At 44.9% G+C, this 25,266-nt stretch overlaps 3 long non-coding RNA genes across 5 annotated transcripts in view; 1 reads left to right on the top strand and 2 right to left on the bottom strand.

Annotated features, from left to right (window-relative positions):
* Positions 1 to 25,266, bottom strand: part of LOC118913567 (uncharacterized) — a 46,704-nt gene that overhangs the window by 20,756 nt on the left and 682 nt on the right. For 2 of the 3 annotated variants that reach the window (XR_008993526.1, XR_008993525.1), the window contains exons 2-3: positions 24,762 to 24,909; positions 18,944 to 19,091 (exon numbers count right to left, since the gene is read on the bottom strand). This is a non-coding gene — a long non-coding RNA (uncharacterized LOC118913567). Of the gene's footprint in view, positions 1 to 18,943; positions 19,092 to 19,472; positions 22,030 to 24,450; positions 24,910 to 25,266 lie in introns of those variants that run through there. The other variant, XR_008993527.1, reaches the window with a different exon arrangement.
* Positions 365 to 12,218, top strand: LOC130680502 (uncharacterized). The gene is made up of 3 exons (XR_008993528.1): positions 365 to 492; positions 1,248 to 1,419; positions 11,766 to 12,218. It is a non-coding gene; the product is annotated as an uncharacterized LOC130680502 (long non-coding RNA).
* Positions 5,073 to 15,855, bottom strand: LOC130680504 (uncharacterized). The gene is made up of 3 exons (XR_008993530.1): positions 14,103 to 15,855; positions 11,751 to 11,818; positions 5,073 to 5,391 (listed from the first exon to the last, which is right to left on the bottom strand). It is a non-coding gene; the product is annotated as an uncharacterized LOC130680504 (long non-coding RNA).

The following is a 25,266-nucleotide window of genomic DNA, read 5'->3' as shown; positions in this document are numbered from 1 at the left end:
GCCGAATGGAGGTTGGCCAGTCATGGAGGGGTTACCTCAGGCCCAACGGCCGCCAGCTAGTAAGGACCTGCTTAGCAGGGACTGAATCCAGACTTCTGCCACTGTCCCCCACAAAAGGCAGCGGGGCTGGACTGTTGAGCGTCCCACCCCAAGACCACGTTTATTCCTGAGATGGAGTATCTGCTAACTAACTAGCTCTCACTTCAGGTGGCGCCAGAGAAAGCTGGTCGGCGGCACCTGGCTTTCTGTCACTGCCAGCCCTCTCCTTTCCCTCTCAGCCCCTTCCCCTGACTCCCTCGGGACCCAGCGCCTGGAGCAGACGTGGGGTGTTTCCCTTCCACTTTGAGGAGGAGATCATAGGCTCAGCGAATCCAAGGGACCCAGGCAACACTGAACTGGCAAAGGGCAGAGCTGAGCTGGGCTGTGGGACTCATTCCTCCGTCTCTGAGCACAGCAGTGCTCACACCGCCCCGTCTCCAGGCCAGGGCTCAGGTGGGTGACGTGCTCCTCTTCCTCCAGGCCCTCTCGGGTCTGGCCGTCCTCCTGCGGCCTCCCCTCAGGCCCTCTCAGTCCTGCCGGGACCGCTGCAGCAGGCTCCTACTGGCGGTACTTGCTCACCCACTTCTCTGCCCTGTTGTTCTAGGTTCTCTAAGGAGGGTCACTAGGGGGTTGTAGGGAGAAGCGGGCGAGTGCAGCATCCGGGAGCCACTCAGATCCCGAGCTGCATTCAGAAGAGCTGCTCCTGCCACAGCCCCCTGTTTCTCCCTTTGCTCCTCTGGAGCCAGAATACGTGGCCAGTGGCCAGGTCCTGCTTTGGGTGTGGGTGTGGCCTGGCTGAGCCGGGATCCTGTCCCTAAGAACCGGGGTGGCGCCTCACCTTGGAACATGCTAGAGCTGGTCCCAGGAGGCCAGGCCCCCAGGCCGATGTCCTGGCACACAGGCCCCAGGAACTTCCCTGGCTTCCCGCTGCTGGGACCCCTCACAGTCTGACCCTGGCAGGGCTGGTCGAGTGCAGGAGTGCTTATGGGCATCTGTTACGGATAAGGGATCCCAGGATAGGCCACAGTATGCTGGGCTGCTGGCCCTGATGGGTCACACCTGGAGCTGGTCAGGCTGAGCTGCAGGGCGTCAGTCTGGGTGCCCAGTCCCCATCCCAGACTCCTGACCCCGGAGAAAGGGCCAGCTGGCCCGTGAGTCCTCTCCTCTTGTGGTCACTCTCATGTCACCAATGGCTCCTCTCTCCTCAGCTTTACAACCACCTTCTCGGGGCCAAGGATGGGGAGAGTAAGGGCCCCGTCCTCATCACCTCCAGGCTGGAGCACAACCAGCAAGCTGGGCACACGGAGAGACTCACCAGATGGAAGATGGTTGCAGGGGGCACAGAAATCCCTCTGCCTTGGCTGTGTCCAGTGACAGAAGGTACAGGAAGGGGATAGACTGTTTCCCAGGGTGCTCAGAGGATCACCTCAGAGGCAGGCTCCATTGCCAGGGGCCTGCCACTGCCATCCTGATGGGCATTACAGACCCAGCAGGCCACGTGGGCATTGCTGAGTCCTTGGCTCTTAAACGTCCAGGCCAAATCCCAGTACCCTTGGGGCCAACCTGGGCAGCCAATGGGCCTCCTCAGGACCTGTCTGCTTTGCCACGTGCCTTACACCACGGGCTTGCCGAGGGCATTGATTTGGGCTGAGAGCTGACCGGAAGGGGTGAGCAGGGTGTCTTCTGTTGGGTGAGGGTGAGGCTGAGGAGCCACGTGGGTTGGTGGGGCAGGTGGGCCCGGATAACAAGAGCCACCATTTGTCCTGCTCTTCCTTGTACCAGCAGGGCCCCTGCCATCCCTCACAACAACCCTGTGAGGTACATCTGTCATTTCCTCCATTTTTCAGATGAGAAAACTGAGAAACAGATAAATTAAGGAACTGGCCCAAGGTTATGCGGTTGGAAAATTGTGGAGGCAGGATTTGAACCCAGGCAATCCGACTCCATAGCCCATACTTGTCACCATCACACCTGCCAAGGGATAGGATGGCTGGGCCAACCAGCAAGCAGGGTTGTGAGGTCAGCAGAGGGAGAGCTAGGCTGGGAAGAGGGCCCCATGTCCTGGTAGGCAGTGGGGCTGAGGGAGAGGGAGACAGGCTGTGAGGAGGGAAAACCACTCAGGGCTCCCTGCGAGGGGCTAAGCAGCCGTGCTCAGAGTGGTAGAGATGGCACAGTCCCGCCTTCCCCGGAGGGGAGTTCCCACCTGTGGGTGTGGCACGCTGGTGTGCCAAGAATGGGTGACAGGTGTGTTACGATAGAAATCTCTGCATCCAGTCCCCCAGATGGTCCTGGCGGCCCTGGGGCACCTGCTGTTCCCTCCCCCAGCTGTAGCCTGTGATTGAAAGCAGCCCCTCTCTGTACTTCAGTGTGCCACGGCATCGTTTTCTCCTGGGTTGTGCTGTGCAAAGGCCGGGTCATTGTCTCCCAGGAGCTCCTATAGCCTCTGAATCCTTCCAGGGGCTCAGAACAGCAGGTGTTGCTTCAACAGCTGCCACTGCTGCCTCTCCTGCACCAGGCACAGCCAGCTGTTCTTAAAGGGAGTGTTGGGGGCCCTGTGGCGTGGGCCTGTCTGTCAGGGCGGGGTCTCTGCCCTGGAGCCGGCTAATGAGAGCCACGGAGCTCAGGGAATCTCCTGCGAGAAGTGCATCGTACCCACTCAGCTCCTTGGCCCTCGCTCCCCTCTAGCTGCAGGGTCCTGGGCAGGCGACCTCCTGGGGCCCCAGATTCCTCATCAGGAAAGGGAGAATAATACACGCCCACTGCAGAGGGTGGTTGTGGGCATGACGTAAGCACATTTGCTTACTCAGTAAGCCTTTGGAATCTGCTCTTTGCCAGGTGGTGGTTGGTGTTAGGGATGGGAAATGAATTAATACAGCACGGTGCCGCCTGCAAAGACAGGAGGGGACCCAGGGGCAGGGAAACAGACCCAGAGACAGAACCTAAAACACTGAATGGGCCGCGGCACAGAACCCAGTACAAATCGTACAACCAGCAAATACTAGCTGGACCTCCCTTTAGAACAAGAACCGTCTTGATCTTTCTAGTGACCTGGCTGGACGGTGGATTTCAGCAACGCTCTCTGCCTCCTTGCTTGGGCTGGTCCTCTCCCCTCTCCCCACCTTCACCCGATGCCAGACAGGACCTCCTGGAGCTCAGGGCCCTGCCACCCCCAGATGCTCAGGAGGCACCAAACTCAGGACCCCCATTAACCGGCTGCAGGGGAGCCCGAGGGCAAACACACAGCCCGTTCCAGGTCTGGGCATGAAACAGGTCTTTGTTGCAGGGCAGGAGCAGCATCAAAGCCCAGCGAGCCCAGGCAGGCCCAGGAACGCCGAGAGCCTGGGCGCTGCTGGCTTCCCACCCCTCCCACCTCCCAGCAGCCTCTGCCGCCGCGCTGGCCCGGCCCCGCCACTCGGGGGCGCCCCCTCTCCGCGCCCCTCGGCGCGGTCTGCTTTCACCCTTCCCACGTTTCATTCAGCGGTGGGGTCGCCCACCGCTTTTGTAGTGTTTTACGGCGTCAGGGAGCGCTCTCACTTGAGCTACTCGTGGGATCCTGCATCACAAACGGAGGAGGTATTGGGATGGCACTCAGAGCTGGCAGGGGCATTCACGCAGTAAGCACCGGCTGGCTGAGTGCTAAGCTTTGAGGAGACAATGGTGGGGCCAGACTGTTCAGGGCTTTGGACAATCTTGGGGACTGGGATGGTTATCCTGAGAGCAATGGGAAGCCACTGAAAGGATTTAGGTTGGGCAAGACTGTGAACGAAGGAGGCAATGCCAAGATCAAATTTATGTTTCTGAAAGATCCCTTTGGCTGCTGTATGGAAAGTGAATTAGAGGGAGCCAGTCACTGTGGGGAGAGGAGCAGGAGGCTCTTGGGAAGTCCAGGGTGGTGATGGGGAGAGGGTCACACACGGGCAAAGTTCAGTGGGATTGAGCCATTGGTCCAGCCCCTCCTCACTGCCTGTACCCACCTCAAGTCTTCACTTGGTAGCATCCAGATAGACCCCTCTCCTCTTGCTGGCCTGCTCCTCCTCCCTAGGATGTGCATGCCCTGAGGCTGGGTCCAGATTTGCCACATCACTGGTAAACTGTGACTCTAACCACCATCACTGTGCCCACAGCCAAGGTAGAGATATCCAGGCAGGTGCCTGGTGGGACCCTGTGTCAGGTCCTCAGGAGGGAGCAGTGCCTACTGTGTGTATGTCTACGTGTCGGGGGAGGTGGTCTGTGGAATCACTAAAATTTGTAATCTGTCCGTTGCTGGTGGTCCAGCAATGGAATCTCAGCCCCACCAGTTGGAGGTGTCAGGGAGAGCAACCAGAGATTGATGGGAGGACTGAAAGGGAGGGAACTTCAGAGGGGTGGACCCCAAATTTACATATAAATTCTGCTCAAATCCTTGGCTGATTGCTAAGCTATTAAACTAAGATTTGAGTATGAAGAAGACCCTAGTCATCTTGGCAAAAAAGCGTGGCTAGAAGCTGAAAGAACTGAGCAAAGATTTCAGATATTACTCATCATAGGGGAGAGTTTGGAATTCAGGTCCAGCCAAGTTAGCTGAAAGCTAGAATAAAAATTACCCTCTGAGGAAATATAACATGATCCAGTTCTCCAAGATCATTCATAATGTCCAGCATCTAATCAGCACTCAGCAGACATGCAAACATGACCCATAGTCAATTAAAAAAGCAATCAGTTGACCCAAACCCTGAGAAGATGTAAATGTTGCAATTAGCAGACAATGATTTTAAAGCAGCTATTATAAATATGTTTGAGAACTTAAAGGCAAATACATGGATTATGAATGAACAGATAGGGAGTCTTAGGAGAAAAATAAATGCTATAAAAAAAGAACCAAATGGAATTCGAGAGCTGAAAGTTACAGAAACTGAAATAAAACATTTACTGGATGAGCTTTTAGCAATTGGAAGTGGTAGGAAATAGAAATAGTGAACTTGTTCATAGACCGATAGGAATTATTATTCTATCTGAAGGACAAAGAGAAAAATATTAAAGAAAAATGAAAAGGACCTCAGAGGTCTGTGGGACAACATCAAACAGTCTAACATGAATGGAGAGTGAGAATGGGTCAGAAAAACTTAAAGAAATAATGACTCAAAACTTTACAAATTTAGTGAAAGGAATCAACTTAGAAATACAAGAAGCTCATTAAATCTAATTAAGGTAAATATGAAGAAAACCACATCTCGGCATATGATGATCAAACTGATGAAACCCAAAGTAAAGAGAGTATACTAAAAACACCCAGAGAGGAACACTTATACAGTGATGGCCGACTTCTCATAAATGATGGGGGCTGGGACTCAGTTGAGCAGTATCTTCAAAATGCTGAAAGAAAACCCCTCAAACCCTGTCCACTCAGAATTCTATATATGGCAAAATTGTGTTCAATAATGAGACAAAACAAATAACGATGACAAAATAATGAAGATTAAAATGAAGAGAATTCCTTACTATCACATTTACACTATAAGAAATGTTAAAGAAAGTTTGTCAGACCGAAGGGAAATGGCACCAGATGGTAACTTAGATTTACAGGAAAAAGTAAAGATCATCAGACATGATAAATATGTGGGTAAAAGTAAAAGACTATGTGTATTTTGTTTTTCCTTCTCTTAAATCCTTTAAAAGATGTATGACTGTTTAAAGCAAAAATTATGACACCATATTGAGGGTTTTATTCCATATGTAGATTAATATTCAAGACAAAAGCAGTACAAAGTATGGGGGTAAATGTAAGTGAAATCATCTTGTGAGAGTCCTATATTTTAGGTAGCAGTGCAATATTAACTCTAAGTATATTGTGGTAAATGAAAGGTACATATTACAATAGCTGGAACAACTCCTAAATATGTAAAAATTATAGCCAGAAAGCTAATAGAGGAATCAAAATAAAATATCAAAGATGTTTGATTAATTCCAAAGAAGGAAGAACAAATGATTAAGAAAACAAGATATAAATAGAAAACAAATAGAAAATGGTAGACCAAAACCTCAATTTATCAATAATTACATCCAATGTAGTTTGTAGAATTATTGACAAATTTGATGAATTAAACACTTTAATTAAAAGGTGAAGATTGATTGGACAAAGTTGCAGGACCCACTTACGTGCTGATGATAAGAGATGTACTTTAAATACAAAGACACAGACAGTTTGAAAGTAAAAGGATGGAGAAAGATACACCGTTGTGATGGTTAGTTTTATGTGGCAATTGGGCTAGGCTATAGTGCCCAGTTATTCAATTAAACAGGCATTGCTGTGACAGTATTTTGTAGATGTGGTTAAAATGTACAGTCAGATGACTTTAAGTAAAGGAGATTATCTTCATAATCTCTGTGGGCTTCATCCAATCAGTTGAAAGGCCTTAAGAGAAAAATTGAGGTTTCCCAGGGAAGAAGAGATTTAGCTTCTATACTTGAGAGTTTCCAGCCTCCCAGCCTGCCCTACTTTACGGATTTCAGACTTGCCAGCCCCTACACTCACATAAGCCTATTATTTGAAAATAAATCTATTAATCTCTCTCTTTATATACACAAATAGATATAGATATTGATGTAGATTTCCAGTAGGTTCTATTTCTGTTAGATTCTCATTGATACACCATTTAAACTCAACTCACAGGAAGCTGAAGTAACTACATTAATGTCAGACAAAATAGCTTCAAGACAAGGAGCATTACCAGGAATAAAAGGAATATTTTATAATGATAAAAGGGTAAATGCATTAAGAAATCACACTAATTACCAATCTGTACTAACATTTAATAAGGATTAAAATAATTATTATAATCTGTACTATAGTAATTGAGCTTCAAAATACATGAAGCAAAATAGAACAAAAGAGGAAATAGACAAATTCACAATGATAGTTGTAGAGTTTATCACCCATTTTTCAGTAATTGATAAAGTAGTTGGATAAGAATTCAGTTGGAATGTAAAAGATCTGAATGACACTATTGATTCCCTCAGTTGAATTGACATTTATAGAGTACTACACACGACAACTGCTGGATATACACTTTTTTCCTCCAAGTGTACATTCACAAAGATAGGTCATATGCTAGACAAAATAACGGCTCAATAAATTTCTGAGGATTGAAATATTATAGAGTATGTTTTCTGATCAAAATGGAGTTAGACATCAATACCATATTTAGAAATTTCCCAAATGTTGGAAATTAAATAATACAGCTTTAATCAATTCATGTGTCAAAGAAAAAACTAAAAGGGAAATTCAAAAGTATTTTGAACTAAATAATAATGAAACTACAGTATAACAAAATCTGTGAGATAGTTAATGCAGAAGAAATACTTAGAAGAAACTAGTTTTAAATATTTATGTTAGCTAGGAAGAATGGCTTAAAATCAATCATCAGCATTTTCACCCTCAAAAGCTAGAGAGGAGAAAATTAAGCTGAAAATAAGTAGAATAATGGAGATAATAAAGTAGAGAACAAATGGTAGAGAAAAACACTAAAATCAAAAGTTTTTTTTTTCTGGAAAATACTAGTAAAATTGATAAACCTCTAGTAAGACTGACCAAGAAAGGAGGAAATATTAGTTACCAGTATCTAGAATAATAGAGGAATATCACCACAGATCCTACAGAACATCAAAAGGATAATAAAGGACTATTATGAATAACTTTATACCAATAAATTTGACAATCTAGAGGAAATGAACAAATTCGTTGAAAAACACAACCTATCGAAACACACATAAAATGAAATAGAAAATCAAAATAGTCCTATACTTATTCAGTACATTTATTTAATTGATTATATAAAACTTCTCTACAAAGGAATTTCCAGGCTCAGATGATTTCACTAGTGAGTTTATCACACATTTAAGGAAGAAATAATAGCAGTACTATGCAAAATCTTTCAGAAAAGGAAATAAGGAGGAACATCTCTCAAATTTTTTCATAAGTTCAACATAACCCTGAGAACAAAATCTGACAAAGATAAAAAAGGAAAACTATAGACCAATATATCTCACAAACATACCTTTAACAAAATATTCACAAATTGAATCAAACATATAAATTACATCTGACTCTATGAAGTTTATCCATTTCATATTTGTAAATCACTTATTATAACCCACCTCATTTACAGAATAAAGGAGAAAATTCATTTGATTATCTCAATAAATGCGCAAAAAAGTATTTGACAATATTCTACCCATTCATTATAAAAACTCTCAGAAAACTAGGAAAACAAGAGAGTTTCTCAGTCTGATAAAGAGCATTATATGAAACTTACCACTAAAATCATCTTTATTGGCAAAAGACTGACATTTTCTCCATAGGGCCAGGATGTCTACTTTTACTACTTCTATTCAACATTTTACTATAGATGATAATTACTGTGACAGGGCAAGAAAAAGAAATAAAAGACATAAACATTAGAAAGGAAGAAGGAAAACAGTATATTTTCACAGATGACATGATAGTTCATGTGGATTAAAAACCTAACTAGAACTAATAAATCAATTTAGCAAGGTTGCAGGATACCAGGTCAAATAAACACTAATTGTATTTCTCCATACTAGCAGCAAGCAATTGGACAATGGAAAATTCCACTGAAAATAATATAAATAACAAAATTTAGGGAAGTCTTTAACAAAAAAATATGAAAGAACTGTGCACTGAAAATTACAAAACTTTGCTGAGTGAAATTAAAGACCTAAACAAATGCAGAGCTACACAATATTTATTAATGGGAAGATTTAACATTGATAAGATGTAATTTTGCCAAACTAATCTGTAGATTTAATGTAAGTTCATTCATAATCATAGAAGGCTTTGCTGGTAGTGTTTTATAGATGTATTCAGAAATGTATATGGAAGTTCAAAGTAGCAAAATAATCCTGAAGAAGAAAAACAAAGCTGAACAATTTATAGCAGATTACTTTAGGATTTACTATGAAGCTACAACAATCAAGGCAGTGTTGTATTGGTAAAAGGATAGACAATTAGATCAATAAAACATAATAAAGAGTCTAGAAATAGACTTGCACTCACGCAGTTGATTGATTTAGGATGGAGAGGTCAAAGCAATTCTATGGAGAAAAAAAAAGGCTTTCAGCAAATGGTGTTGAAACAACTGGACATCTTTATCCAGGAAAAAAATGAGTCTTGACTCCTGAACCTATGCCATATATCAAAATATATGCATCATAGACCTAAGTATAGGAGCTAAAACCATAAAGTCTTTTTAAGCAAGCATAAGAGAATATTTTTGAGATCCGTAGGTACACAAAAAGTCTCAAACAGAACCCAAAAGTCAATAACCGTAAAAGAAAAACATGATAAATTAGGCTTCATTAAAAATTTTTTTAAAAAACCTTTGCTGAACAAACACTTCTTTCAGCATGACAGGGTGGCAGGGGCCACATCTACCCTGCCACCTAAACTAGAAAATTGGACAAACTATATGGAAGCATGTTTTTCAACTGTTAGACAACAGTCAGTACAGGGCTGTGATCCTTGAGAGAAGGGAAACAAATGAAGTGAACCTTACAAGTAGTTTAGTTTATTACCTGGGGGCGGTTTCCAGGTCCAGAACCAGGGGAGAGAAGCCAAGGAGAGCCTGGTGGTCTCAGTGAGTTGAGGAGAAAGTGGCTGGGGTTCCGGGAAGTCAAGGTGTTGACCTTGCAGGCAGAGTACCAGAAAAGGAGGCAGCTACACAGAAAGAGACAGAGCTCTGCAGGTCTGCAGATGTGTCCAGGGAGTCTTTGAATGGGCAACTGATATACAACGTGTGAGAGGAAATGACGCAGAACTAGGAAAAGGATCACCAGAAAGGAACGGGCAGAACAATTTCTGGAGCCCATACAGAACTTAGACATTTTGCTCCCTCCAGCCAGAGTGGAGAGGCTTTGTAATGCATGGGTCACTGGGAAGAATGCTCAGAAGGATATTATTGCCTTAGGAGTGATGCTAAAGTAATGCTAGGCTAAGGGCTGCTGCAGACCTTAATGAAACTTAAATACAAGGCTTGAGGCTCCAACTGATCACAAGTCCTTTAACTGTGTGCCAGAATAAAGCTCAACACTACCTAAAGGAATACAACAAAGTCCAGTACCCAACACATAAAATTTACAATGATGGAAATAGGAAAGATGAAAGCAGAAATCAATGAAACAAAAAGAGGGAAAAATCCAGGAAATCCAAAACCTATTCTTTGGAAAGTATTTTTTCATTGAGGTACATACAGTAAAATGTACAAATCTTAGAGTGCAGCTCAATGAATTTTGACATGTGTATACACTCATGTAATTATCATTGAGATCAGGATATCAAACATTCTCACTAATTTTTTTCCCCCTTCAACTATTTCACCCCTTCACCATCCCCCTCCTGTATGGCAATCACCAGTTTATTCTCTGTGTCTATGAGTTTATTTCTGTTTTGTTTGTTTAACTCCACATATAAGTGAAATCATATGGTATTTGTCTTTTTCTTTCTGACTTATTTCACTTAGCATAATACCCTCTAGATCCATCCATGTTGTTGCAAATGGCAAGATTTCATTATTTTTTATAGCTGAGTAATATTTCATTGTACGTATGTACCACGTCTTTATCCATTCACCTATTGATGGACATTAAGTTGCTCCCATATTTTGGCTATTGTAAATAAAACTGCAATAAACACAGGGGTGCTTATATATTTAAGAATTAGTGATTTTGTTTTCTTTGGGTAAATTCCCAGAATTGGAATTGCTAAGTTGTAAGGCATTTTCTAGATTTAGTTTTTTAAAGAACCCTGCAAATTGCCTTAGGGAAATATTTTGATTGCCTCCTATTCACCCAGCTGGTGAGATAGGGATTCTTGCCCTAGAGTTAGGGGGATGGTGGAACATGCAACACTTCATACCAGAGAGATGTCATTGACCAGAGTTTATTAGTCACATGTACTCACAGAAGGGACAGGAGGACACTGCATGCCACACTGGGCCACATGGGGGTTACACTTGGGAACAAAGTGAATAACCAGGGAATGTTGGGAGACAGTCTTTGTAGTACCCATAGTTCCTAGGATGCCATTGGCATGTTTGAATAATTCCATAGGCTGACCCCTGCTATTCAGGGTTAAGTGAGAACTGCACCTGCTCCTTTTGATAAAGTGGGTTGTTTGGACCTTATGCACAGGAGCAGAGTTGGGAGGGGACCTTGGGGTTAGGCCAGATGAGGCTCTCCCGATCTCACTAGATATGAAGGCAGCATATAATACGGGACTTTCATTTTAGGCCTTCCACCACAGAAAGATGGATACAATTGACAAAACTATAGCCTGACTGATCAGAAAAAAAGTGACCAATATCAGGTAAGAAAGAGAGGATGTTGCTGCAGGCCTTACAGACATTAAAAGAAATGCCTAAGGGAATATTACAAACAGCTATATACTTATAAATGCAGCAATTTTGAAGCATAAACACAAACTACAAAGGTCACACAATAAGAAATAAATAAGTTGAATATCCCTGTATCTATTAGGTAAATTAAATTCACAGTTTTAAAACACTTTCCTATAAAGAAAACTCCAGGACTAGATAGCTTCAGTAATGAATTCTACCCATTGGTGTGCTGGTAAAATGTTTTACATCTAAGTCTAGATGTAAAAAAAAAAATCCTTGGTTGGTAGCATTTGCCAATTTCCAAGGTGTAAATATTCTTACCACGGTCAATTTCAGGTTACCTATGTGGTCACTGATGCCGGAGCTGTGAGGAGGTGTGCAGCACAACACTGTACAGAGAAAATCATCATGAATATCCTTAAAAGCACCGATATTAATAAAATGTAGCAACAATATGTAAGAAGTGATGAGTATTTATTCAGTATTTATTGCTTTTATTTTTAATATAAATTATTTACTTTTTAATAATGGCTATGTTCAACCACAGGTTTACAAAATTCCTGAAAATTTGGCAGTAGGCTCTCATGGGCCAGTACAAGCTGGTTCTGATATACCAATGATTGTACTGAACATTTAAGGAAAAAATAACATCAATTTTATAAAAATGGTTGTAGAAAATAGAAGAGGAGGGAACATTTCCAAAGTTAGTTTAGGAAGCCAGCATTACTTGGATTCCAAAACCAGACAAAGACATTATAAGGGAAAAAAAAAAAAAGCCCAAACTATAAACCACCATCCCTCAAGAACATAGATACCGAAATAATTCACAAAAGTGTAGCAAAGAAAATTCAGCAATATATAAAAAAGATAATGAATCATGATCAAATGGCCTTTATCCCAGCAATTCAAGGTTGTTTTAATATTCAAAAATCAATCTATACTTTAGCATACGTGGGAGGCAGAATATCTGTGTCTTAATCACAGAACCTATGAATATGCTGTTTTACATACTAAAAGAGAATTTGCAGATGTGATTAAGTTAAGGAATTTGAAACAGGGAGATTATTCTGAATTATGTGGCTGGGCCTGATGATGTAATCACAGTGTTTCTTACTCATGAAAGAGGGAAACAGGAGAATCAGTGCCAGGAGTGGGATCAGAGATCAGAGTGATGAAATTGCTGGCTTTGAAGATGGAGAGGGGCCATGAGCCATGGAATGCAGACAGCCTCTAGAATCTAGAAAGCACAAGGAACTGGATTCTCTTCTAGAGCTTCCAGAAAGCCCTACCGACATCTTGACATTAGGCCAGTGAGATCCATTTCAGAGCCCCAGAATGATAAGATAGCAAATTTGCATTGTTTTAAAGCATTTACTTTGTTGCAGCACCAATAGGAAATGAAGAAGGTAACCAACACACCATTCAAGCAGCCTTAAAAGAAAAAACATGCATGTCAATTGATGCAAAGGAAATGCTTGACAAAATTCAACACAGATTCATGAGAAAATCTCAGCAAACTAGGAATAGAACTTAACCTATAATAAACTTACAACTAACATCACGCTTAGTGGTGAAAGACTGAATGCTTTCCCTCTCGGATCAGGAACAAGGCAGGGAAATATGTTATAATTATTTGCGCCTGGTTTTATTGAGATATAACTGACATATAACATTGGACTAATTTAAGTTGTACAACATAATGATTTGACAAATGTGCATATTGTGAAATGTTTACTGCAATAAGTTTAGTTAACATTCATCATCTCATAGTTACAATTTTTTTTTCTTGTGATGAGAGTTTTTAAGATCTACTCTACTAGCAATTTTCAAATATACAATATAGATTGTTAATTATAGTTACCATGCTGTACATTATATCTCTAGAATATATCCATATTTATTATAACTGCAAATCTGTGCCTTTTGACCACTTTCACCTATTTCCCCTACCCCAACCCCCTGTTAAAACTATTACTATTCAACAGTGTACTGGAGGTCCTGGCCAATGCAGTAGTTCAAGAAAAAGAAATATAAGGTATGTTGTTTGAATGGAAGATTCAAAATTGTCTTTATTTATAGTCAACATGATTATTTACCTAGAAAATCTTAAGGAATCCATAAAAAAGCTAGGGTACTAGAACTAATCAGTGAATTTAGTGATGTTTCAGGGTACAAGTTTAATATACAAAAGTTAATTGTATTTCTATGTAATAGAAACTAATCACTGGAACTTATATTAAAAATAACATTTATAATAGCACAAAAACATGAAATACTTAGGGATAAGTAGCCAAATTTATACAGTATACTGAAAATTACAACATACTGCTGGGAGAAATTAAAGATGATCTAAATAAATAGAGAGACATGTCATGTTCCTGGGCCAGAAGACTTGATCTTGTTAAGATGTCAGTTCACTCCAAAATAGATCTATAGATTTAATGTACTCCCAGACAAAATTCCAGCAGGTTTTTTGAGAAATTGATAAGCTCATATAGACATGCAAGCAACTATAATAGTTGAAAGAAATTAAGAAAAAAAGGAACAAGGTTGAAGGAATTACTATGATTTCAAAACTTACAATAAAATTATGGTATTTAAAACAGTATTTTATGGTAGAGAATAGATATTTAGACTAGTGGAACAGAATAAAGAGTCCAGAAATAGACTTACATATATATGGTTAATTGATTTTCATAACAGTGCCAAGGTAATTCAATGGGGGAAATGATCATCTTTTCAACAAATGGTGCTGGGACAATTGGATATCTAAAAAGAAAAAAATATATCTTTCTCTTGTACCATAAACAACAATTAACTCGAAATGGTGGGTCAAAAACCTAAAATCTTTGTGACCTTGGATTAGCCAAGATTTCTTAGATAGGACACAGAAAGCACAATCCCTACAATAAAAAGAAAAAGCGATACATGGGACTTCATCAAGATGAAAACTTTTTGTTTTTTACAAGACAGTTAAAAAAATGAAAAGGCAAGCCACAATGGGGTAGAAAATATTTGCAGAATACAATCTCATAAAGGACTTGGATCCAGAATATTTTTTAAAAAACATCAAAAACTCTTCCCACTCAATAAGCGGACAAACAACCTGATTAAAAACTGGGCAAAAGGCTTGGAGAGACATTTTACCAACAAACATAAATGAATGGAAAATAAGCACATGAAAGAAGCTCAACATTAGTCACTACAAAAACACAAATTAAAATCACATGGAAAGACCACTCTACAGCTAGTTGAATGGCTAAAATTTAAAAAGACTGACTGATTGTCCATGTTGACAGGATGAGGAGCAACTGGAGTCCTATGAGATGGTAGGAATGCAAAATGGTCACTTCGGAAAACAGTTTGATTCACTTATGAAGTTAAATGTATTCTTATTATATGACCCAACAAACCCACTCCAAGGTAGTTACCCTGGGGAAATGAAAATAAACACATATAGACATTTACATAAATATTCATAGCAGCTTTACCTATATTAGCTGCAAATGCAAATACCCAAATATCCATCAAATGGTTAAATTGATAAATTGTGGAATATCCATACAATGAGATACTATTCATCAAAAAGAGGAACAGCTTTTACACACAACAACATGGATGAATCTCAAAAACATTATGCTGAGTGGAAGAAACTAGACATAAAAGATTACATACTGCAAGATTCTGCTTACGTGAAATTTTAGAAGAAGCAAAACTACAGTGCCAGTAAGAGGATCAGTGATTTTCAGGAGCTAGGGATTCACTATAAAAGAGCATAAGGGAACTTTTAGGACTGAAGGAAGTGTTCTATATGATGCTTTTTGTGGTAGTTACAAAACTGTGTACATTTGTCAAAAACTCATTGAATTGTACATTTTAAATTGGTGACTCTTATATACACTATGCTCTAATAAATCTGATAAAAGGACACCATTAAGAAAATTAATAGACCAAAGATTTGGAGAAAATATTCAGAATACATACATCTAACAAAGGACTTTTCATTAGAATATACAAAGAACTTCTATGATTCAATAATAAAAGGACAAGCAACTCCATTACAAATGGGCAAAAGGCTTGAACAGATACTTTACAAGAGAAGATGTGTGAATACAAATAAGCACATGGAACACTGTTTGACATCACTAGTTATTAGAGTAAAGCAAATTACCAACCACTATACACTGACTGGAATGGCTACATTTTAAAAGCCTGACAACAATGAAATGTTAAATGTTGATGAGATTGTAGAGCAACTGGAATGCACAGATATTGCCGGTGGGAATGCAAAACAGTGTAAGGTCTGGAAAAAGGTCTGATGGTTACTTATAAAGTTAAACATACACCTACTCTCTGACTCAGTAATGCCACCCTTGGGGGTTTATCCAAGAGAAATTAAAACATATGCCCACAAAAACAAAATGTTCATAGAAGCTTTATCCACAACAGTCACATATCGGAAATAGCCTAAATGCTTGCAACAAGAGAATCACTAGATGCATTCTGATAGTCACACTCTGGAATATTAGTCAACAATGTAAAAGAATGAATCTCATAGACAATATGCTGAGAGAATATTCAAGAGTATATACCCTATGATTCCTCTTATTTGATGTTCTAGATTAGGCAATAGTAATCTATAGTTAGAAATAGGATTAGTTTGGGGTGGAGGTGGGTGGAAGGATTGACTGGGAAGGAACAGGAGAGAATTTTCCAGTGAGGTGGTAATATACCATATTATATAGGGATGTGGGCTATTTGGATATAAACATTTATCAACATTATACAGCTAATAGTTATACATTTTGATGTATGTAAATTTTCCTAAAATACAGTAATGTCAAAAAATAATAAAAATTGAGTGGGTGGAAATATGGTGAAACAAGACTGGCACAGCACAGTAATTGCTGAAGTGAGGTGATGGGCACAGAGGGATTTAACTTATACGATTATGTTTACTTGGTGTATTTTTGAAGTTTCCCGTAATAAAAAGTGAAATAAAATAAAAGGAAAGAACCCTGTAATTACACCTCATGGAGCTGCCGTGCATTTCTAGGAGACAGTGTTGGGGACAGCATTCTGAAGGCTGGGAAGGATACTTTGACGTGAGCGTTCTCCGTTAGGTCTGCCTCGCTCTCCCTGCCATTTCCTCACCGTGCTTCCTGCTCTCTGCTGCTTCTTGTTCTCCTGCACCCTTCCTGCAGTCTTTCTCCAGTTCCCTTTCCCACCTGCCTAGCTACCTTCTTTCCCCTCCCAGTCCCACTGACCTTGGCCCACCAGTGGCTCAGAGCTGCTGCCAGAGGGCTGTGCTGACAGCAATCTGGGCTGCGGCCTTGTCTTGTAGCTGTGGCCACAAAGCAAGGACCCTGTGGGGAAAACCGCTCTATTTCCAGAATCTCTCACCTGGCCTTAGTGCATCTCCATATCAATAGGTGTTTCCAAGGGGTGGAGAGAAGGAACCATCTCCGTATCAATAGAATGATTACAAGTGGTGGTAGGGGGAAGCGAGGGCATATCTGGACCGAGAGGTTTGGTGGGGTCCTTTTGCAGCTGGGTCACGAGACACGGGCAAGCAGAAGTAGATGACTGCTTGTAAGCAATAAACAGGTTTTTACCACTTTATTTCTCCCTTTGACTAATTTTGGCTTCAAAGGTTATTTGCCCTGGGCTGGGAACATATTCCCCACCCCCCCAACCCGGAATTACAGACCCTGCTTTGGGGACAGTATGGAAGCACTGCTGCCTGAAGTTCTCCTTCTCTCCCCCCCAACCCCCACCAGCTCTGCCACCTCCTGTCCGTCTGGGAGCAGGCAGGCCGCTCTTGTTGCATTGCCGTCTAAGTGCCAGCACTCCGTAACAAGAGGGACTTGCCCTGACTGGTCTCGTCTGCCTGGCCTCCCTGAAAACTGTCCGGCCACTTGGATAGTTGAGGGACACTTGAGCCGGGTTCCCAGCCCTGCACCCCGGCCCACCTCCTTTCTGGAGCTGCCCTGCCCTACTCCTTCCCCCAGGGTCATTGCCTCAGGGTCACTGTCAGCACAGCAGCCCCTTGTACTCTGGTTTGTTTTTGCCAAGAACCAGCTGAGCCCAGGAGACCTTGGGCTCTGGGGCAGGACCCATGAGATGCCTCTGGTCTGCTTTTTCTTTTTTGCTCTGTTTTAACCATCCATTAACTCAACACATATTTATTGAGCACCCACTGTGTGAGAGCGCTGTGTTACACACTGATGGCCATAGACAGGGCCTTGTGGTGAAAGTGGAGGGACAGATAATTGCAATGCAGTGTGACCAGGACAGACACTGGGGACCTTGGAGGAGCTGGGGGACACAGGGAGGGGTTGCTCAGCCTGGACTGGGGTCAAGAAGCAATTCTTGGAGGAAATGCCAACTAAGCTAAGACCCAATGTGGAAGGAGAGGCAAGGGAAGAGCCTGTGAAACAGCCCCAGGGGGAGCGCTCATTGGCAGGGCCTTGTAGGAACTGCAGAAAGTTCAGACTTTGGGTGCCAGGGGGTGGGCCTGGCCGAATGAGGCCTGGAGAGTCCAGCAGCCCCCCTGCCCAAGTTGCCGCCTCCGCCTCCCTGCGCAGCCCTCCCCCAGGGCAGCCCTCAGGCTGGGCAGGGGCTCAGGCTGTGCCCTCTGCCTCTGTCGGGTACAGCAGGCTTCTCTGCCCCCTCTGCCTGCCAGGGAGTGCTCTGATGCTGGGTCTGGTTTGTTTCTGGTTCTGAGCTCAACTATGCCCACAGGCGAGGCCACACCCAGGGAGCCAGGCCTTGCCAGGGCCAGGCGAACAGACTCTGACCTCCTCCTGGGCAGAGGCCTCCCCGTTCCCATCCCCAAGCCGGGTGGGGGCAGGGTCAGCCATGGGGTGGTGAGACAGGCTGTGCATGAACTTCCTAAGAGCAGAGACTGGAGAAACATAGAAGACACGGAAGGAGTTTTTAGAGACATCACAAAGGTAGTTGTTAGACTCTAAAGTCAGTTCATATGCTTGGCTCAGATGGAAAATATTAACAGTATACTTTAAGGGATTAGAAGGTGAGCTCTGGAGTCAGATTATACGGAGTTCAAAACCCAGTTCTGCTACTTATTAACCTCGTGACCTTGGGCAAGGCACTGAACCTCTGTGCCTCAGTTTCCTTCTCTGTGACACAGGGTGAGATCATCGATGTTAAGGGCTTAGCATGGTACATGCTACATGTTGTTAATAAATAATGATAATAATGCATTTATTGATATTATTCTGTCCAATCCCTCTGATGGACAGGTGGGTGACTCCTGCCTGCCATCCACTGGGAACTTCACAGGGATTTGCTCCCCCTTCCAAAGGAATGAAAGAGCTCCGGAAGGGGTGGGTGGGTAACCTCTATCACCTTCTTTTTGTGGGGGGAAATGTTCTGCTTTGGCAGCTGGGATATCTGGCTTCATTGATTAACAATTAAGTAACTGAGGGCAAGTTATTTAAGTTCTCAGCCTTAATTTCCCCATCATTCAAATGGTGGAAATGCTAGCTCACCAATTCGTAGTGAAATTCATCCGGCATGGATGGATGGCTCAGCGCTGAGTCCAAGCTCTGCTGTGTGACCTTGGGCAAGCTGCTTCACTTCTCTGGGCCTCTGCTTCCCATTTCCTCTTCTGTACCAAGTACCAGGTACCAGGGAGAGCTGTGAATTCATGGATAATCTATGTAATGTGCCCAGCAGACAGTATGCCCTCAATAAAGAATAATAGCGAGTATTATCATACTGATGATCAAGATAGGGAAACGTCTTAGGGGTCTGAGGGGGAGCTGGACACATCCGCATATGCCTTGGGGGAGAGAGCTATACCTCCCTCAGCCCTGGGGCAAGAAGGGCTATTCTTCCCAGTATCTTCCTGAGATGTTAGCACTGCCTGAACACGGTCAGGTTCAAGTTCAAAGTTCAGTCTGTGTGGAAGGGATGGGGAAGGAAGGTGCCCTCTGAGGTCTTAGGAGCCAGCCCAGAGCACAGGCTGTGATGTCCTCCCTACCCAACTCCGTGGCGTGAGGGTTCTGACGCCTCATAGCCTCGGGACCTCCAGGAAGACAGTCAGTGCAGCCCAGGGCAGGGTCATGAGTGCTGCTGGACCAGCCCTGTCACACCTGTTCAGTCTGCTCTGTTTTTTTTTCCCTTTCTTCCTATTTACTCTGAGGAAATTAGTTTCTACAATTCAAAAACAGGATGGAAATCCAGAGGTTACCCAATCCATTTCCTATCACAAGGCCGCTCTGCCAATCCCTCCTAAGGCCTCTAAAGGAGTAGATGCTATTGCAGGCAAGACAGACACCTGCTGTCTACCTTCAAGCCCTCTAGCTGTGCTGTTAGCTACTGTTCCCTCTTGTTTGGTCCTCTGGAGGGGCGGAGAGAAGCTGGCCAGCGCCTACGTCCAAAGAACCTCCCTAGGCTCAGAAGGGTGTCATTAAGCCACCCCTTCTCCAGGCTAAATAATCCCAGTGCCTTTCACCCTTTCCTCTCTGGTTCTGTTTTCCAAGTCTGTAAGTATTTTCAGTGCCTTCTCTGTATTTTAGGATGCAACCCTATAATTATAGAGTCTCAGAGCTGGAAGGTACCTGGGAGATGGCAGAAGGAGAGCCAGGCACAGACGGGTAGGTCACCCAGCACCCGGAGGGAAGGAAGCCCGTCAGAAGCCCTTCCCCAGCCCTCCCCCAGCGAGGAAAGCCCTGCTCAGGTCTCCCTGAAGAGCTACATTAAGCAAAAACCTCCCGAGCGGTTCTTGTGAGCTGCGCATTGCCCGGGCATTTTCACATTTCACCTCCTTAATCACTCAACAGTCTTGCCGGGGAGCAATGACTGGCCTCATTTTACAGGTAAGGAAACTGGCTCCCAGAGATGAAGTAACTTGCCTCAAGTCACACGCCAAGGTAGTCCCAGGGCTCCTTTGCCCAAACTCCCCAACCTGCTACTCTCACCGGACAGGCTGCACCCACAGAGCAATTCCCACAGGCCCTTGCGGCAGGGCCTCTCCCTGAGGAAGGCTGTCGAAGCCCCAGGGAATCCAGACCGGGGCTGTGGCAGGAATCGGTCAGGGTTTCACAGGGAAACAGAAGCAGTAGGATAGATATTTATGTAAACCGGTTTATTTCAAAGGCTTGGCTCATGCCATTGTGGGGGCTGGTAAGTCGAAAATCTGGAGAGCAAGTGGCAAGTCGGAAACTCAGGCCACAGCCGACGGTACGGTTTCCAGGCAGAGTTCTCCAGCAAACCTCAGTTTTTGCTGTTAAGGACTTTCAACTGAGTCAACGAGGCCCAACCACATTATAGAGGATAATCTTCTCTTAAAGTCAACTGACTGTGGCTATTAAGCATGTCTACAAAATGCCTTCGCAGCAACACCTAGATTAGCGTTTGATTAAATAACTGGGTTTTATAGCTTAGCTGGGTTGACACATAAAGCGAACCATCACACCCTCCTTTATGGGTGTTGATGGGAGCTGCGGAGGGAAGTCAGCCTGATCCACTGGGCATTTTCCCAGAGTCCTACACAAATGCTGGGAAGGGGCCAAGCCTGGGGACTTGGGGATGGCAGATCCCCCTGTGGACCCCCCATTATGAAGGTGTCCTAGGTCAGGGTTCTCCCACCAGATCCAGACCTGACCACTTTCCCCTGGGGACCCCACCTGGCTTCTGCTTACTTGGGAGCTACAGTTAAGACCCAGTTTCTTTTCAGGGGGCAGAGTGCTTGGAAGGAGCAAAGGGCAGTCCTGGGAGTAGGAGTAAGAGGACTGCTGCTTGAACCCTGAGGAAGCCTGTGGGCCAAGAGCCCTAGAGGGTGGGGACAGTGTTTTATTTTCTCTGCACCCCAGGCCTGGGACCATGGCCCACTGGAAATGTGCCTTTTCCTTCCATCACCTACCCAGGTAAGTGCCTGAAACATTCTAGGAAGGAAGAAATCAGTCCTGTTTTTAAAGTTCCTCCAAGAAGGGAATTTATGATAGCAGGAACAGGGCTTCTCAGTCCAGAGAGTTCTTAATGTGTAATATAAATCTCTCCAATTTCAGGATCGTTTCTAGTATTAGGATAGCAGAAATGAGGAAATCAGACTTCACCAATGTTATTATTGCTATAAAGTTTTGAACCACCACAGCCTTCTTGCTGTTGTATAACTAGAGACACGCCTGAAGGACAGAGATGCCAAGAAGTCAAAAGAACCCTGTAAGCACTACGATGGGACCAGCGCCCTCCCCGTGGCATAACACTGCCCCCGTTTTGTCCTTTGCAAGGCCAGAGGCCCAGTTCCTCAGCTCCAATTCCATCATTTATAAAGTATTTCAGTTAGACTCAAAGAACTTTCTGCAGCAAATAGTCCTAAAGCTTGAAATGGATGGCTGAGGCGGGTTGTGAAATCTCCTTCGGTGCAAGTCTTTTCAAGGGCATTTCTAGATGTAGTCTTGCTTAGAAGCACTGGGTGGACATACTGGCTGCTCCCTCCCAACGCTGAGATTCCGAGGAAGCAGGAGGAGTTTCTTCCTTTTAAGGCATTTCTTCTTCCATCTGAAAGTGATTGGTGATGGACTCAGGTGTCACCAGGCCACAGCGATGGGTGGTGGAGGCGCTCCACCTGCTGAATCAAGGGAGGAGGCTTCCAGGAGGGGAACGGCTTTGAGGTGCCTCATGAAAGAAGCCTGGAAGGTGGCTTTGGTTGGCTGGTAGGTGGGTGTGGGAGGACGGGCTCAGTGGGGACTGGCAGGCTGGGCATGTCTAGTCTGAAGAGAGGCCTTATGCCCCGGCTCCATAAGGATCCTTTTCTGGAAGCCACACCTGCCAGCTATTCTTACCTCCTAAAACGTGCAAGGGCTGGGGTAGCGGCTGCAGCTAGTCAGAGCCCACCCTCACCTGTTACAGGGAGAAATGTTGCATCAAGAAGCTGTAAGCTAGACTGGAGATCAGAATAGGATGGGAGATGAGTGACTGGAGGGGTTCATGGCATCCTTTTCTTTAAAGGACTTTTAAAGAGGTTCCTCTGCTTCCAGGTCCCCCCTCGACCACAGTGGTGGATATGATGGCCTTTGGGGGGTCTCTTGTCAGTTTGCGTATGACACATAGGCTCTCTGGGGCACCAGGAAATGCGCTTTTGTGCAACTGGATCTGGAGTTGGAGGGAGCCAGACCCCAGAAGATAGGGGTTGAGTAGAGGTAAGCTGTTTGATGGGCACAAATGGCAGAGCTGCAATGAGGGGCCTGGGGGAGCTCTGGCAGCAGTCCCTTGCCCATGGATGGTCCTCACTGGCCCACCCCAGACCTCCGTCCTTGAGGGCAGAAGTCCTTGCCTCTTTAGTTCAGCCCAGGGGCTGGTGGGCATGGGGCAGGGGTGTGAGGGCTACAGCCGGCCCTGGAAGGACAATGCTTCCTTTGGCTTCTTCCCCTGAGAAGGTCTTTTCAGTCCTTGGATTCTTGGGACCCCCAGAGACTCTACTGTCCACCAGGCATTTGGAGGGAGCAGCCCCCCAAGGCAGGGAGGGGACCAGGGCCCCTGCTCATGGGGATCAAAAGACCAGTCAAGCAGCACCGACTGAGAATTCAACCAAATAAATATCTTCTGACTCAACTCAACACCTCTGTCTGGCTGGGGAGGGTGATTCTATACATGGGAAGTAATCTGGGTTCAGCCTGGTTGGAGAGACAGGACTTTCTCAGCGTGTCCTGGTCTCTCCTTCCTCTGGGCAGCCCAGCCTCTCGCACAGATTTCTTTCATTTGCTGTTCACACCAAATTCAAATAATTGACTCACTGGATGTTTTCCATACACCCACCCTCCTGTGGGATCAGTCCCCTGTTTGGAGCTTGGCACATGGTAGGCTGCTTGAGAAATCTGTGGCAATGAGTGAATAGTTCACAATACTGGGTGGTCTGAGCTAACGCCTCTGAGTAGGACAGACAGGGATGTCACAGGTGTGCAGAAGAGGGAGCCGTCCCCGCGGGCCTGGGTCAGAGGGAGAGCCTCCTAGAAGAGACAGATTAGCCTCGTGTTCCATTGCCCAGAAGTCGTGGAACCTGTGTCCTCCCTCAGGACAATGGAAAGTGACATTCCCCAGCATCCGTCTGTCTAGCGTCCCTCCTGGAATCAGTTCCCCTACCTCACTCACCTGCAATCGCCTCACACTGGCTTGGAGGGGCCACTTGTGTCTTTTCCCAACACACCTCCTAAGTTGGTAACTTGAAGGTGGCCAGGGCGGGAGAAATTGGCAAATGCCACAAAGCAATGCTTCCTCGCCCTGGAAGAGCCAGTTGCTAAACTGTATCAGCCACTCACCTTCTCCCAGCCATGTCTTCTTGCCTTTCTCGGCCCTGCTCTTACCTCTCTCTTTGCTACCTATCTTCCTTCCTCCCTTCTTCCCTTCCCTTTTTTTTCAATCATTTTATGCAATCCACCAGCTAGCTACTCATCCGCCCACCCACTAATCTACCCATCATCCACACATGCATTAGCCATCCGGTCATCCGTTTCCCCATTTGGATCCATCTAACTTTTATTTCTTCCATACATGCACTCACCCACGCCTTCACCCATTCTCATCCATCTGTCCACCCATTATCTACCCATTTATCCCTTTTCCTACTTTGATCTAACTTTTTTCTCTTCCATACATCCACCCACCTGTCCACCCACTCACAGGTGTCCCATCTGTGTCAGCCTATTCCCAAGGGCCAGACTCTTTCCCCAGACTTCTAGAAGCGAGGTGCCTGAACTCCAAGGACGAGCAGAGGCCTCCCAGCATGCACCCTGCTTGGCCTCTGTAACCAGAACCCTTTGGTTTTCCTTATCTGCTCCTTTTGCCCTCACTGCTCTTCAGCCTGTTCTCACAGGGTAGGGGGATGCTCCCAGGGGAAGAGAGGGGCACGTCCCCAGCTAGCAGACCAGGACCACACTGCTCTTTCTCTACCTGCTCCTCCATGCCTCATGCAAGAGCCCAGCAGAACCGGGCCTGGCTTTTGGAGAAAGGATTCCCCACCCCAGAAGGCCCCATAAGCTCTCAGCCAAATTACCAATGAGTTCAAACAGGAAGGGGCTCCTGTGGGGCCTGAGAACGGAGACACCGTCAGGTAAGAGGGAATCCGCATCGCCGAGCCAGCGCTCTCCACCCGTAATGCCACCCACACCTTTCAAAGCTCTGGCTGCTTTGGGAACTGAGCTGTCTCTGCTCTTGTTCCCAGGGGCTGTTATTGCAAAGGATGAGCTGTTCAGCCTGGTGAGCCGAAGGGCGGGGCTTCCAGAGCTTGACCTGGATTCAAGGGGAAGGAAGGGAAGCCCACTTACCTACACACAGCCGAGAACCTGCCACCCCAGCCTCACCTACCTTCTCCTCTGTCCGTCCAGCCCAGCCTGCAAGACGCAAAGTCCTTAGTGGGATGGAGGCGTTGGCTTCCCAGGACCATGGCTGTGGGTCGCAATCCAGAAGTGACTGGGTGGCATGTCCTGGCAAAGGGTGGGGGTCCCCAGTGTTCCTACAGGTGGTCAGAGAGGGAGCAGCTGGAGTAGTTTCCTCACATTTCTCCCTGACGTCTGTATGTACATGACAGACATTCAAACAGCTCATTTCTGAGAATATCTGGGCACCACACTTCACTGGCCTCCTTCTGGAGGCTACTGCCTGTGGCCTAGCCCAGAGAGGGCAGGCAGATTTTTTTCTGAGTCAGATAGAAAACCTACTACAGAGACAGATGAGAGTGAAGTGTTTGGGCCCTGAGGACCCAGCCACCTGGCCTGGCACTGTTTGCACTCCTTCAGCACTATTTTTCTGTCCTTTGGATCCAAGCAGGTCCTGACCTGCTCTCATAGAAATAATAGACAGGCTGTCTGCA

The sequence above is a fragment of the Manis pentadactyla genome, chromosome 13 (genome assembly GCF_030020395.1).
Source record: "Manis pentadactyla isolate mManPen7 chromosome 13, mManPen7.hap1, whole genome shotgun sequence".
Classification (NCBI taxonomy): Eukaryota; Metazoa; Chordata; class Mammalia; order Pholidota; family Manidae; genus Manis; species Manis pentadactyla.
The sequence above is the reverse complement of the archived record's forward strand: the minus strand, read 5'-3'. Positions and strand labels throughout refer to the sequence as shown.